At 39.5% G+C, this 15,028-nt stretch overlaps 1 protein-coding gene across 7 annotated transcripts in view; it reads right to left on the bottom strand.

Moving 5' to 3' along the window:
- The window catches only part of RIT2 (Ras like without CAAX 2), a 475,191-nt gene that overhangs the window by 191,484 nt on the left and 268,679 nt on the right, over window positions 1-15,028 (bottom strand). The gene's annotated exons all lie outside the window — the stretch shown is intronic.

Genomic DNA, 15,028 nt, shown 5'->3' with positions numbered 1-15,028 from the left:
AGAAGTTTATTTCTGGGTTTTGGATGTAGAAAAGTATGAGGTCTAAATGTACAATTATGAAATCTGAATGCTTTAAAGTGTGCTGAGTGTTGATCTTTAATCATAGAAAATTTGATTCAATAGATCTTGGGAGAGATATGTTAAATAGTAGGTTAACTAATGAACTCTTAGGGATTAGATATATCCTTTTAGTAGCTTTCTACTTAATGGTCTAGTTTTAAGAAACAGAATCTAAATTTGTTTACTCTAAAACCTAGAGGAACTAATTTTCTCCTCAAAAAGATGAAAAGAAACACATGTTTAACCTTGATTATCCCTGTGAACCGAGGAAGTTATAAATATAGATAATCCCAGACTCAGTTATGTGCTTGGGTTTTCTTAGACTTGTCTCCCTAAGGAGCATAAACAGAGGACGCTTGATGGTTAGTTAAGTCATGGGGCACTTTCCACCTTGTGTTTTCTCTTATATCCTTTTCTCTCTCTGCAGAGGACAGGATGGAAGGAGGGAAGATGGCGGAAGAGTAGGGTCCCCAAATCACCTGTCTCCACCAAATTACCTAGAAAACCTTCCAATCATCCTGAAAATCTATGAATTCGGCCTGAGAATTAAAGAGAGACCAGCTGGAATGCAACAGTGAGAAGAGGAAGGTAGGAAGACGGGGAAAAAGAAGTAAAGAAACAAAGGCCTCCGAGGGGGAGGGGCCCGCGAGGAGCCGGGCTGAGGCCGGGGCGAGTGTCCCCAGGACAGGAGAGCCCCGTCCCGTCCCGGAGGAGCAGGAGCTGCACCGACCTTCCCGGGCGGAAAGGGGCTCCAGGGAGGTGGAGCAGGACCCAGGAGGGCGGGGATGCCCTCGGGTTCCCTGAGACAGTAACAGACACCTGCGCCCCGGGAGAGTGCGCCGAGCTCCCTAAGGGCTGCAGCGCGCAGGCGGGACCCTGAGCAGCTCGGAGGGGCTCGGGCGGAGGCTCCGCGGAGGGGGCTGCGGGGCGGGAGCAGCTCGGAGGGGCTCGGGCAGAGGAAGAGGCTCTGTGCGGAGGGGGCTGCGCGGTTCCAGGAGCAGCTCGGAGGGGCTCGGGCGGCGGCTCCGCGGAGGGGGCTGCGCGGCCCGGGAGCGCGAATCCAACAGCGCAGGCTCCGGAGCACAGGGCGCCGGGACACGGCCCAGGATCCGGCCTCCCCCGGGACAGGCAGAGGCCGGGAGGGCCCAGGACAGCAAGGACGCTCCTGCCCCAGCTGAGCACATCAGCGGCCCCGCCCCGGAGCCTCCAGGCCCTGCAGACGGAGTTCCTGCCGGAGCTGAATCCAGCTCCAGAGCTGGCCCCGCCACTGGGGCTGTTCCTCCTGCGGCCTCACGGGGTAAACAACCCCACTGAGCCCTGCACCGGGCAGGGGGCAGAGCAGCTCCCCCAAGTGCTAACACCTGAAAATCAGCACAGCAGGCCCCTCCCCCAGAACACCAGCTAGACGGACAATTTCAGGAGAAGCCAAGGGACTTAAAGTACACAGAATCAGAAGATACTCCCCGATGGTTCTTTTTTGTTTTGTTTTTGTTTTGTTTTGCTTTTTGATTTGTTTCCTTCCCCCACCCCCTTTTTTTCTCCTTTCTTTTTCTTTCTCTTTTTCTTCTTTTTTTTTTTTTCGTTTTTTTTTTTCTTTTTCTTCCCTTTTTTTTTCTCTTTCTCTTTTCTTTCCTTCTTTCTCTCCTCTCTTTTTCTCTTTTTCCCAATACAACTTGCTTTTGGCCACTCTGCACTGAGCAAAATGACTAGAAGGAAAACCTCACCTCAAAAGAAAGAATCAGAAACAGTCCTCTCTCCCACAGAGTTACAAAATCTGGATTACAATTCAATGTCAGAAAGCCAATTCAGAAGCACTATTATACAGCTACTGGTGGCTCTAGAAAAAAGTATAAAGGACTCAAGAGACTTCATGACTGCAGAATTTAGAGCTAATCAGGCAGAAATTAAAAATCAATTGAATGAGATGCAATCCAAACTAGAAGTCCTAACGACGAGGGTTAACGAGGTGGAAGAACGAGTGAGTGACCTAGAAGACAAGTTGATAGCAAAGAGGGAAACTGAGGAAAAAAGAGACAAACAATTAAAAGACCATGAAGATAGATTAAGGGAAATAAACGACAGCCTGAGGAAGAAAAAACTACGTTTAATTGGGGTTCCCGAGGGCGCCGAAAGGGACAGAGGGCCAGAATATGTATTTGAACAAATTCTAGCTGAAAACTTTCCTAATCTGGGAAGGGAAACAGGCATTCAGATCCAGGAAATAGAGAGATCCCCCCCTAAAATCAATAAAAACCGTTCAACACCTCGACATTTAATAGTGAAGCTTGCAAATTCCAAAGATAAAGAGATGATCCTTAAAGCAGCAAGAGACAAGAAATCCCTGACTTTTATGGGGAGGAGTATTAGGGTAACAGCAGACCTCTCCACAGAGACCTGGCAGGCCAGAAAGGGCTGGCAGGATATATTCAGGGTCCTAAATGAAAAGAACATGCAACCAAGAATACTTTATCCAGCAAGGCTCTCGTTCAAAATGGAAGGAGAGATAAAGAGCTTCCAAGACAGGCAGCAACTAAAAGAATATGTGACCTCCAAACCAGCTCTGCAAGAAATTTTAAGGGGGATTCTTAAAATTCCCCTTTAAGAAGAAGTTCAGTGGAACAGTCCACAAAAACAAGGACTGAATAGATAACATGATGACATTAAACTCATATCTCTCAATAGTAACTCTGAATGTGAACGGGCTTAATGACCCCATCAAAAGGCGCAGGGTTTCAGACTGGATAAAAAAGCAGGACCCATCTATTTGCTGTCTACAAGAGACTCATTTTAGACAGAAGGACACCTACAGCCTGAAAATAAAAGGTTGGAGAACCATTTACCATTCGAATGGTCCTCAAAAGAAAGCAGGGGTAGCCATCCTTATATCAGATAAACTAAAATTTACCCCAAAGACTGTAGTGAGAGATGAAGAAGGACACTATATCATACTTAAAGGATCTATTCAACAAGAGGACTTAACAATCCTCAATATATATGCCCCGAATGTGGGAGCTGCCAAATATATCAATCAATTATTAACCAAAGTGAAGAAATACTTAGATAATAATACACTTATACTTGGTGACTTCAATCTAGCTCTTTCTATACTTGATAGGTCGTCTAAGCACAACATCTCCAAAGAAACCAGAGCTTTAAATGATACACAGGACTAGATGGATTTCACAGATATCTACAGAACTTTACATCCAAACTCAACTGAATACACATTCTTCTCAAGCGCACATGGAACTTTCTCCAGAATAGACCACATATTGGGTCACAAATCGGGTCTGAACCGATACCAAAAGATTGGGATTGTCCCCTGCATATTCTCAGACCATAATGCCTTGAAATTAGAACTAAATCACAACAAGAAGTTTGGAAGGACCTCAAACACGTGGAGGTTAAGGACCATCCTGCTAAAAGATAAAAGGGTCAACCAGGAAATTAAGGAAGAATTAAAAAGATTCATGGAAACTAATGAGAATGAAGATACAACCGTTCAAAATCTTTGGGATGCAGCAAAAGCAGTCCTGAGGGGGAAATACATCGCAATACAAGCATCCATTCAAAAACTGGAAAGAACTCAAATACAAAAGCTAACCTTACACATAAAGGAGCTAGAGAAAAAACAGCAAATAGATCCTACACCCAAGAGAAGAAGGGAGTTAATAAAGATTCGAGCAGAACTCAAATGAAATCGAGACCAGAAGAACTGTGGAACAGATCAACAAAACCAGGAGTTGGTTCTTTGAAAGAATTAACAAGATAGATAAACCATTAGCCAGCCTTATTAAAAAGAAGAGAGAGAAGACTCAAATTAATAAAATCATGAATGAGAAAGGAGAGATCACTACCAACACCAAGGAAATACAAACGATTTTAAAAACATATTATGAACAGCTATACGCCAATAAATTAGGCAATCTAGAAGAAATGGACGCATTCCTGGAAAGCCACAAACTACCAAAACTGGAACAGGAAGAAATAGAAAACCTGAACAGGCCAATAACCAGGGAGGAAATTGAAGCAGTCATCAAAAACCTCCCAAGACACAAGAGTCCAGGGCCAGATGGCTTCCCAGGGGAATTTTATCAAACGTTTAAAGAAGAAACCATACCTATTCTCCTAAAGCTGTTTGGAAAGATAGAAAGAGATGGAGTACTTCCAAATTCGTTCTATGAGGCCAGCATCACCTTAATTCCAAAGCCAGACAAAGACCCCACCAAAAAGGAGAATTACAGACCAATATCCCTGATGAACATGGATGCAAAAATTCTCAACAAGATACTGGCCAATAGGATCCAACAGTACATTAAGAAAATTATTCACCATGACCAAGTAGGATTTATCCCTGGGACACAAGGCTGGTTCAACACCCGTAAAACAATCAATGTGATTCATCATATCAGCAAGAGAAAAACCACGAACCATATGATCCTCTCATTGGATGCAGAGAAAGCATTTGACAAAATACAGCATCCATTCCTGATCAAAACTCTTCAGAGTGTAGGGATAGAGGGAACATTCCTCGACATCTTAAAAGCCATCTATGAAAAGCCCACAGCAAATATCATTCTCAATGGGGAAGCACTGGGAGCCTTTCCCCTAAGATCAGGAACAACACAGGGATGTCCACTCTCACCACTGCTGTTCAACATAGTACTGGAAGTCCTAGCCTCAGCAATCAGACAACAAAAAGACATTAAAGGAATTCAAATTGGCTTAGAAGAAGTCAAACTCTCCCTCTTCGCCGATGACATGATACTCTACATAGAAAACCCAAAAGTCTCCACCCCAAGATTGCTAGAACTCATACAGCAATTCGGTAGCGTGGCAGGATACAAAATCAATGCCCAGAAGTCAGTGGCATTTCTATACACTAACAATGAGACTGAAGAAAGAGAAATTAAGGAGTCAATCCCATTTACAATTGCACCCAAAAGCATAAGATACCTAGGAATAAACCTAACCAAAGATGTAAAGGATCTATACCCTCAAAACTATAGAACACTTTTGAAAGAAATTGAGGAAGACACAAAGAGATGGAAAAATATTCCATGCTCATGGATTGGAAGAATTAATATTGTGAAAATGTCAATGTTGCCCAGGGCAATTTACACGTTTAATGCAATCCCTATCAAAATACCATGGACTTTCTTCAGAGAGTTAGAACAAATTATTTTAAGATTTGTGTGGAATCAGAAAAGACCCCGAATAGCCAGGGGAATTTTAAAAAAGAAAACCATATCTGGGGGCATCACAATGCCAGATTTCAGGTTGTACTACAAAGCTGTGGTCATCAAGACAGTGTGGTACTGGCACAAAAACAGACACATAGATCAATGGAACAGAATAGAGAATCCAGAAGTGGACCCTGAACTTTATGGGCAACTAATATTCGATAAAGGAGGAAAGACTATCCATTGGAAGAAAGACAGTCTCTTCAATAAATGGTGCTGGGAAAATTGGACATCCACATGCAGAAGAATGAAACTAGACCACTCTCTTGCCCCATACACAAAGATAAACTCAAAATGGATGAAAGATCTAAATGTGAGACAAGATTCCATCAAAATCCTAGAGAAGAACACAGGCAACACCCTTTTTGAACTCGGCCATAGTAACTTCTTGCAAGATACATCCACGAAGGCAAAAGAAACAAAAGCAAAAATGAACTATTGGGACTTCATCAAGATAAGAAGCTTTTGCACAGCAAAGGATACAGTCAACAAAACTCAAAGACAACCTACAGAATGGGAGAATATATTTGCAAATGACATATCAGATAAAGGGCTAGTTTCCAAGATCTATAAAGAACTTATTAAACTCAACACCAAAGAAACAAACAATCCAATCATGAAATGGGCAAAAGACATGAACAGAAATCTCACAGAGGAAGACATAGACATGGCCAACATGCATATGAGAAAATGCTCTGCATCACTTGCCATCAGGGAAATACAAATCAAAACCACAATGAGATACCACCTCACACCAGTGAGAATGGGGAAAATTAACAAGGCAGGAAACAACAAATGTTGGAGAGGATGTGGAGAAAAGGGAACCCTCTTACACTGTTGGTGGGAATGTGAACTGGTGCAGCCACTCTGGAAAACTGTGTGGAGGTTCCTCAAAGAGTTAAAAATAGACCTGCCCTACGACCCAGCAATTGCACTGCTGGGGATTTACCCCAAAGATACAGATGCAGTGAAACGCCGGGACACCTGCACCCCGATGTTTATAGCAGCAATGGCCACGATAGCCAAACTGTGGAAGGAGCCTCGGTGTCCAACGAAAGAAGAATGGATAAAGAAGATGTGGTTTATGTATACAATGGACTATTACTCAGCTATTAGAAATGACAAATACCCACCATTTGCTTCAATGTGGATGGAACTGGAGGGTATTATGCTGAGTGAAGTAAGCCAGTTGGAGAAGGACAAACATTATATGTTCTCATTCATTTGGGGAATATAAATAATAGTGAAAGGGAATATAAGGGAAGGGGGAAGAAATGTGTGGGAAATATCAGAAAGGGAGACAGAACGTAAAGACTGCTAACTCTGGGAAACGAACTAGGGGTGTTGGAAGGGGAGGAGGGCGGGGGGTGGGAGTGAATGGGTGACGGGCACTGGGGGTTATTCTGTATGTTAGTAAATTGAACACCAATAAAAAATAAAAAAATAAAAAAATAAAAAAAAATAAAAAAAAAAAGAGGACAGGATGACCTTCCAAGTATACCTACGTCCCAACCTGGGAGATAATGCTGTATCAGTTTTCACATTGCAGCCCACCTGAACTACAATTTCCTGGCAACTCAGAATTTAGGATTTGGTCTGAGATTCAAGCCAAAATATTTCTTTTAGTCTGAAATAGCTGTTTCATTCACTGCTACTCTGCTGAATCTATTGTTAAAATCACAAGGGCTAGTTAGATACAAGCAATGGGAAATATAAAACTTAAGACTATCTGTGGAACAAGCCATGTTAAAAGAACACAAGAACACATTGTGAATTGGAAATAAAGTCATTGAAGAAAGAAAGATTCGCATGAGTTTGAGCTGTATTTGAAAATTTGAGGAGGTGTGAATTCTTCACCACCCCTGTAAGCTATTTATAAGAATTACTAAAATGCCTTCCTCAGAGTAATTGTTGAAACAAATGTTAATTTGATTTAACATGGCTTCATTTTTGAGAGGTAGGAGCATTTGCATAGATCCAGAAATTTTGGAAAACTGAGGTGCTTACAAGTGGAGAGAGGATGATAAAGCTAATGGGGTCTTGAATTAGTAGGTGAATCTTTCAACACATCTTCAGTTAAAGTGGAATGGATGTAAACAGTATACTAGGTTTAACCAATCATTTTAAAGCTTTATGAATTTGAACATGAATGCAGAAAGGAAAAAAAAAAAAGAAAGAAAGACTTTTCCAAGGATGAACAGTCAGTTAATATCAAGTTGGTTGAATAATTTATCTTATCTCATTCACACTAAATCAATTTACTTAGTACCAAAGTTTACCTCAATCCTACATTTCACCATGTGAGTGTCATGTACTAACAGAGGAGAAAGAAATCCTACAGGGCCTCAGTTTCTTCATCTCTAAGACAAAGTTGGCTGATAAAATTTCTGACATCCCTCCCAGGTCTGGCATTCTCTAATTCTGAAAACCATTTGCCTCAGTGAGAATCCCACAGTTGATGTGGACTAACTAGAGCAGTATGGACTAAAATCGATAAATGAGTTTTCTCTGACATGTAATTATGTTTTTCAAATAGAAATGGTAGAATCATTGCAGAAAAATATGTGATACTAAGAAAACATAAATGGATGACATCCGTGTATATGATCAAAACCATAAAAGTGCAAACTAAACTGGAGAAAATTTACGATTTACAGTTCTATGTATTTGCCAATTACTGTCTTAAGCATCAAAATTATTTGTCTATTGTATATTGAAAAATAATATACACATCACAAAATATCCAAAAGGTAAAGAAGTATATAAAATTTAATTTCCTTATCTCCAACCCCAATTTTCTTTTCCAAATGCATGACAGTTAATAATTTCTTTACCCTTACAGAAATAGTCTATGGGCATACAAGCAATATTCCACCTTTACACACTTTTTAGACTCAAATGGGCACATAATATATACAGTTTTAACTTTTAACCCTAATTAAGATTTAATATCCTTAATATACCTGGAAGATCATTTCACATAAACACAAGTATTATTTGCCATGAATGTACAATTCCTTTAAAGTATGTAGCATAATTTATGTAACTAGTTGCCAATGGATAAAGGTCTTCCTTTTATTTCTCTAGTCTAGTCCACTATGCTGCAATATAGATTCTTATGAAACTGCATTGCACAGATGTATATCTGAGAAGTAGTATTGCTACATGAGAGAGAACACACATTTTAACTTTTGAGAAATAGTGCCAATCTCACCAAAGATACCATACCAACACTCTTTCCAACGTTGTATAGAAGTACCTGTTTCTTCTCATTCTCACCTATGCCACTTATCAAATTTTTCTACCTTTTATAAGTTTTTGAGTAAAAAATAGAATCTTGTTTCTTTTGTCTGTATTTATAGGAGTCATACTGAACATCTCCTATGTTTCTTATCCAATGACAAATTCTCTCTGGACATGGTTTTATTTTTTAAAATGAAATGTTTTTTATTCTTTGATTTGGGGATTTAAAAAATTTCTGAGAAAGTTCTTTCTATGTGAGACATAAGAAAAAATACATTTGAAAAAATTAACAATAACTACATCATAGGGAAAATACTAATAAATTTGAAGAAGTCTAACACCTATTAGGAAGCCGGGCAAAGTACAGGAAAGTAAAATTCACAGAAAACAATATTGGATGAATGAATGAGTGAATATCTAACTGTGCAAAAGTATAAATATAGAAGTATTTCTCGAATATTGCTTAATCATAAAATTAAGGTTTGGTTGTGTTTTTTTCCTCCAAGTAGGAGAATCTTTCTACCAATAAAACAGATATAATTAAGCTATCCCAATGAAAGGGGAGGATACTTCCTCTTAGCTGACCTTATCTATACTAACTCTTTTCATAGCATATATATGTTTTTCTTAAAGATGCACTGGAGGCTGGTGTGGCAAAGAAGTTGAGCAGAATCTCTGCAGCTATTATCAACTTAATAATATATGATACTGAAATCATTTTATAAGAAAAATGCTATCTTCAACATGTTGCTTCCATCTCTCTACACCCATGAATTAAAGATCTCTATGCTTTATGTTCGGTGTACCCTGAATGTTAATATCTTCTTCATTTGCTTCTTGCTATAAATGAAACTTGTTGGTTAATTATTCAGGAACATGACTAGGTTCCATTTGCTATACATAAGTAGTAAAATATCTATGAAAGAGATCTACTGTGCAAAATGATACAAGCATAACCATTTTTTAATATTTCTTTTCTCTTTTTTTAAAGAGGGAGGGAGGGAGGGGCCAGGGGCTGAGGAAGAGGGAGAGAGAGCTCCAAGGAGGCTCCACACCCAGCACAGAGCCTGATGTGGGGCTCGATCTCACAACCTCAGCTAAGATCATGACCTGAGCCAAAAATCAAGAGTTAGACACTTAACTGACTGAGCTATCCAGGCACTCTTTCTCTAATATTTTCCAAGCTATTTTGGGTACAGTGCTGTGGCTTTATCAGTTCCCTTTGATAGATTTTCTTATATTAAAATAGGGTGAGAATACTCTATTTTAAAAGATATTTTAAGAAATTTATTTATTCGTGAGAGACACACAGAGAGAGACGGAGACATTGGCAGAGGGAGAAGCAGGCTTCTTGCAGGGAGCTCGATGTGGGAGTCAGTCCCCAGACCTGGGATCATCCCTGAGCTGAAGGCAGATGCTCAACTGCTGAGCCACTAAAGCATCGCACGGTGAGAATACTCTTAATTCTGAACACAAAGTATTTTGATTAATCTCAGTTTCTTGACTATCAGAGTATTTTAAGCAGGCTATCAGAAATGTAGGGACTGGACCAGCTGCCCATTGCATTCAACCAGTGCTACTCAATGTATAGATGCCTTGTTATTTACAAAATGCACTAGCACTATGGTCAGGCCAACTCTCAAATGCTTTCTAGCACAACACACACAGATATACCATTGTCTCTACTGGTTGCCATATTCATGATAGCCACATCTCCATACCAAACTTATGTTCCTAGTACACCAAAAGTAAATGAAAAAATAAGTCATTCATGCAGTTGACACAATGCCAAGTGGTCAGATATATAAGTTAACAAAAAAGTCTGACCTTGTCCCAATTGGGCAAACTTAAATAGGCCAGGAGAAAACATATGAAGAGCAAGGAAATACTATCTGAACCAAGTATTTAGAGAAATGTAAGAGCAGTTTGCAGGAGGGCAAAGAGCACTTGGTGGAAGAAATGAGATGTGTTATTTTTTCTTAAATTTGTCAACTGCAGGGATCCCTGGGTGGCGCAGCGGTTTGGCACCTGCCTTTGGCCCAGGGCGCAATCCTGGAGACCCGGGATCGAATCCCACATCGGGCTCCCGGTGCATGGAGCCTGCTTCTCCCTCTGTCTGTCTCTGCGCCTCTCTCTCTCTCTCTGTGACTATCATAAAAAAATAAAAATTAAAAAAAAATTTTAGATTTGTCAACTGCAAAGGGCTCTTCAACTTTCATGCAATCCTACTTCCAAAGATTATGTATTGTTACCCTTTAATAATACCTTAAATAACCTTTCATGATCCAAATTCAGCATCAGCATGGCACTTACTGATACTGCATATCAGTTCACAATTCAGTTTTTGAAGGCTGTCAGAGGAGCAAAATGGTTCTTGTTGCCTTTGTTTCATGTTTTTAAAAAAGGAAAAAAAATGAAAACATTATAAAAGTGATGAAAGTGTAGGTATCATAAATTTTCTGTAATTGATACAAAGTACCAAGATTGAAATCAACAATAGGGTGGTTCTTCAGTCTCAAATGGATGCCTTATAGTAGTTGAGGATGTTCAATTAAAATGAAAATGAACAAAGAGCTTTTATAAATGCTGGTAACAAATGGTCAAAGATGGTATCTAAAAGGCCAAATATAATTAATGAGTTTATACTATTTTGTAGTTTTCAGAGAACATAACCATGTGCATTATACATTTCTCTGTCATTGTCTTTCAATATTTGACACTCATGGGTTTTCAGGAATGCATTAAACCATGGAATACTACCTAAACTCATTTCTCAAATATTTATTGAGCACTTATGTGTGACAGACATGTCAGATTTGAGATGGCTTAATATGTATAATGAAACAAAAATATGAGTAAATATGGAAAAGAACAAACAGAAATTAGAACATCAAAACCAAGATAAAGTGGTTTGATCTGAACATTTGACTCAACTTGTAGACAACCAAAGCTACACTGGAAACATGATCAATTCCATCACTCTTGTGGTCAATAACAGCAACATTCTAATGTGTCAAGTGACATGAGTCTCTCCCTGAGCACTCAGAGCTGAATACAATTTCTCTTATAAGGTTTCAAATAGGGAACAATACCCTCGATGTCAACAGGATCCACAGTAGCAGGTTTTCTAAGGCTAAGTGTCTGTGATTTTGCAACTTAAATGTCACCAAGTATTTTGTAGATTTACTCAATGATACTGCAGCAACACTCAACTAGGGTAACAGAAAAGCTGTTTTGTAGAAAATACATGTTAAGATTGTGGATGATAGTTAAAATATTTTTATTTTAATGCTCAAAAAAACTAGGAAGGCCCTAGATTTAATACCCAGATATGGCATTGAACACTGGCAGATTCATAGTGCCTACAATCTGGCTATAATGAAGATTACTCCTACAAGTAAGGCTCCTGCCTCAGTGCAACTCAAAATAAGTGCTGATGTTGCGCTACAGGTTACATAATTCATGGGGCCCCATGCAAAATGAAAATGTGGGAACCCTTGTTTAAAAATTAAGCATTTCAAGATAGTGACAGCAAAACACAAAACCACTTATACAACCCTTCTCAGCATGGAGTCCTGATACAAGCATATTCCTGGGTGATTGCAAATTCCTGACCCATGAAGCCAGCCCTACTGACATGGTAGGATCACCAAAGAGCACCAAATACCAAGGATCATGGTAGAATCACCAAAGTGTATGTGAGAAGAACTCCAAAAAGATGGCGGTCCCTGGGGAGGTCTCTCAGTGAAAGGGACAATGTCAGTTCTGCTCTGAAGCTTCCTGACCCCAGTAAGGGACACAAGACTGGATAATAATAAATGTACAGGGTGGGAAGAAGTGTGATATTGGGAAGAAAATGAAGGATATGTGTGTGGTAGGGGACTAGAATAGATACTTCATATGGGAAATGTTATTACTGTAAAAGACAGGAATATGGCATAGGTAAAGGGGTGGCATGTTCCTTTTACTGAGTGAAGTCATTCTGGAAAGCCCTGACAAGCATGTTTCAGATTTGATGTGATAGGAAACCAAGAACTCAAGAGAGTTTTGGGGTTCTTTATAGGAGTAAAATAACCTGCAGCCCTATTTCAGTAGGATTGATCCAGCAACGGGAATGATGGAGAGAAGAGAAGTTAAAGGCAGGGGAAAAAATTGAAGGTTTTTTCTCAAAAATCCTGAAGTGAATTTCCATGGGGGAAAGTGCAAGGGGAAAATACTTGAATGAGAGGTCACAAAACAGGGAAATAGAGAAATATTTCTTACATTTCAAGGAATAAAAAGGAAAGACTTGATGCCCATCAGTTTGGGCATGAGAGAGAAGAAATGGAAACATGCTATTGATGGTTCTATCAAGAATACCAGGTAATTGGGCAGCCCGGGGGGCTCAGCGGTTTAGCGCCACCTTCGGCCTAGGGCCTGATCCTGGGGACCCGGATCGAGTCCCGTGTCAGGCTCTCTGCATGGAGCCTGCTTCTCCCTCTGCCTGTGTCTGTGCCTGACTCTCTCTCTCTCTCTCTCTCATGAATAAATAAATAAAATCTTTTTAAAAATAATAGTAATACCAGGTAATACGTTGGTCTTTTACACATGCCCTGACTAGCTCCCACATTAGATAGAGAAACAAAAAGAGCAAACTATAGAGATACTAAATAATATGGCCAAAGTCCTAGATCTGTCAGTAAGGAAATCAGAGACATATCATATCACATTTCCTCTCCAGAGACAAGAATGAAATTAAATATAGCACCGGTTTTGTCACTCTGGAGCCTGGGAAACTGCAGAAGTAGTAACAGAAAGAATTGAATTAAGAAAGTCAGTAACTTAAGGCCCATTTTGTCTCACTCAGATTTGCACTTGTCTAGTCAGAGTTGACCCTTAAACACCTGGTAGGAACTGTCTATGAGTAACTGAAAATCTGGTTTACAGGAAATAATAACTGAATGAGAGAGGATGGAAAGCCACAATCAGAGGACATGTCTTTTGGGCTGACCAGAGGATTTGGGTATAAAGCAGCATTTGTATTTTCAGCACTAAGGGACCATGCCTGGACCAGAGTCCAATAGATAATTATATTATCATTTAGTTAATTACTTACTTTAAGCTAAATGTTTTTAAGCAAATGTTACTATTCCCTAGATGATGAATATTTAAGAAGAGGTTATAGGATGAAGACAAAAGGAAAAGGAATCAAATATCTAAACCAAATGGATAAGACATTTACTTACTCAACCCTATACATCTAAGGCCAGGTCTAGTTTAACTTTTTTTTTTTTTAAGAGGATATTTATTTATTCATCAGAGAGAGAGAAAGAGAGGCAGAGACACAGGCAGAGGGAGAAGCAGGCTCCACGCAGGAAGCCTGACGTGGGACTCGATCCCGGGACTCCAGGATCATGCCCTCAGTCAAAGGCAGGCGCTAAACCATTGAGCCACCCAGGGATCCCCTAGTTTAACTTTTATGTAAATGCATTTTCCATTGAATTCTGCATCAATTAAAAAGTAATTGAATGTTCCTTATTTCATTCTTTACTTGCAATCATCCATCTTATTCTGAGAATGAATCTTCTTGTCTTTTGATGCATCAAATTTCTTTCCCATAGAAGTCTGTTTGCCTATCCCCATCTGATTTGTATTTCCTTAAAAACTTAGTTTCACAACTGCCTCTGGTGGTACAAATCCACTAAAAGATATACGTCATTACAGCTGGTTTCCTGTTGATGTTGGAGGTCATACACACTGGGAGCTGCTTTCCTGCTGATATACAAAACTGCATTTTAGAAGAAGGTTGCCTAACTGTGTCATGAAAGGATTTTGTCCACTGCATTTTAGTCCTTCTCAATGTGACACTGAAATCATGATCCTCCCAAAAATACTAGGAAAACCCACATGGAAAATTGCATTCTCTAATTGACTTAGGGCATGTGATATGATAATACTCTAAGGAAAAAATGGTATGTACTTGAAATATATAGTATCTAAGAAAAAATAGGTCATATATAGGTCATGTGCTCTAAAAAGCTTATCACACAAATTCATATTTCTATAGCTAAAAGGCAAAAAGATACTGTTTCCTTCCAAAGTAAAAAGCAAATCATCTTGTTTTATAATACAATAATTTGCCTCTAGATAACCCCCAAAATTTAGAGTTTATTGAGAAAGTGGGATAGAAAGGGGAAAAGATGCTCAGAGAAGATGTATTCATCCTCCTTAATATCAGAATTACACTGACAAAGTTTATTTCTTTGATCAAATTCTGCCTAAGCTCCCCTAAACCTATCAACTAAGTCTCAACTTTCAAGCTTTTCTGTGTATATACTGTCAAATCTTAGCAAGAATCCTGCTAAGTTGATTTAGCTAGAATTTCCCATTATCCTCAATATCTAATTAGGGTCCTCAACCTCTACCAACCTCCAAGTGATGTCCGATTACTCTGGCCTGCCTTCAGTGAGACTCCTGTTTTGCCCATTTATCCAGTAATCCCC

Source organism: Canis lupus, chromosome 7 (genome assembly GCF_003254725.2).
Source record: "Canis lupus dingo isolate Sandy chromosome 7, ASM325472v2, whole genome shotgun sequence".
Classification (NCBI taxonomy): domain Eukaryota; kingdom Metazoa; phylum Chordata; class Mammalia; order Carnivora; family Canidae; genus Canis; species Canis lupus.
This window is presented reverse-complemented; position numbering and strand designations above follow the sequence as displayed.